This window comes from Echinops telfairi, unplaced genomic scaffold (assembly GCF_000313985.2).
Source record: "Echinops telfairi isolate 266 unplaced genomic scaffold, ASM31398v2 ScPeMD7_7409;HRSCAF=8447, whole genome shotgun sequence".
In the NCBI taxonomy this organism is placed as follows: Eukaryota; Metazoa; Chordata; class Mammalia; order Afrosoricida; family Tenrecidae; genus Echinops; species Echinops telfairi.
This window is the reverse complement of record NW_022111309.1, coordinates 18,035,706-18,037,606: the sequence shown is the minus strand read 5'-3', so window position 1 is coordinate 18,037,606 and position 1,901 is coordinate 18,035,706.

Below are 1,901 nucleotides of genomic sequence, written 5' to 3'. Positions count from 1 at the left end.
AAACACAACAAGAAAGAAAAGCTTGTAGTTAGTTCAAGGATTTCTTGTTGGCCTTTAGGAATGTTTTCCAGTCCAGTCTGTTGGGGCACCATGCCTTGGCCCCAAAGTCCACCTTCAGCATTCCTGGGGACCTCGCTGCTCCATTCCCTTGCTGTTCTGTTGCACCCCATTAGTGTTTTGCCTCGGTGTGGCGGGATCAGATTGGATGCAATTCCCACAGTGTCTGTGGTGTTGTCCCCTGTAGGGCTATGGGTCAGTGATGGGGCGTCATGTCTCATAGTAGGGCTGGCCATGTAGTCCTCTCTGTCGACTGGCTGCTCTAATTGGGAACATCGTCCTGACGGCCTAGTGGATGTGCTCCACTCTCTCGTCCTCACCCTTCATCTGCCCCCATGTGCTCCGATCAGATATGTCCTTCTCCCGGACTTGCAGATTCAATGCCGTCCTTTCCCCACCTCCATTTTAGTTGTAGGGAAAAAGCTACTATATACAAACATTCCTGGGATGAGGACCAGGTAATATGGCAGGGATCAGACCTAATACAGGGATACACACGGAAATCTGACAAGCCGTGGGATATTACTGAGAACATGAAGAAAGCAAAAGGTCATTAAAAAGACAGGAAAGAAAGAAAATATCATACTGGATGTCAGAAGAGACTCTGAAACTTGCTTTTATTCATGGAGTAGCAAAGGCACTTCATAAGAAATGAAGTCAAATTGCTGAAGAGAAACTTTCAGAAAGCACCCTGAGAAGTATTATAATGAAATGCACAAAGACCTAGACTGAGAAAACCAAAATGAAAGAACATGTTCACTCTATCTTAAAATAATGGAAGAAAAAGAAATCCAAGCTTTGAGGTGCTATATTGAAATATTCTATGGGGAAAATATTGAATGATACAGGAAGCATTATGTGAAGATGGAAAGAGTACACAGCATTCTATCAAGAAGAACTAGTAGGCATTCCACCATTTGAAGAGGAAGGATATAAACAAGAACCAATAGTACTAATGGAAAAAGTTCAAGCTGAACTGACAGAATTAGCCAAAAACAAGTTGCCAAGAATATACTGAATAAATGTTTCAACAAATTGATGAATCACTGGAAGCATCGGTGAAATGATGCTTTAGGGTCCTGGGACCCTGCTGGAATGATGCTCTAAGGAATCTGTGACCCCAACAGAACGATGCTCTGGAGGTGCGGGATCTGCCAGAAAAAAATGTTTGGGGCATCTGAGACCTCTCCAGAAAGATGCTTTCAGAGTCCTGAAACCCACCGGAGAGATGCTCTGGGGGACCAGACACCTCCAGAACTATCACCCACCCAGAGCATGTTTCTATGTGAGTGCCAATTACCCCCTTCCCCCAAGAATACTTCTTGTAGTGTTCCCACTCCACCACACTCCATCCGCCCACCCCCAGCATAGACTGGTGCCAACAAAATTAAGAGCAATTATTGTTTGTAGGCATTGTTCTCGGACCTAGAGAAACTTTATAATAAAAGACTTACTTGAAGCATAAACTCTACCAAGGAAGACAAACTATTTAGATTGTAATAAATGTGAAGTTAATGAATAATGTGCTGTCGTGGAGCAGAGGAGTAAACTTTGCATAAGATGTGAGAAGGCTTGATATTTAAACTGAGACCTGAGCAAAAATGAGCCATGTAGGAAGCTGATGTTTTCATGGATTGGTAGACTGATTATTATCCAGAGGCAATATTCCACAATTGATCTACAGATTCAACCTAAATCCTCTCAAGGCTTTTAGTTTTTCCCAGAAAATGACCAGCTGACTCTAAAATTTCTATGGACATGTGATGGTTTTAGTGTAGCCAAAGTAATATTGAGAAATAATAAAATATAGGTGGAGAATGCACATTGCCTGATATGAAAACTTA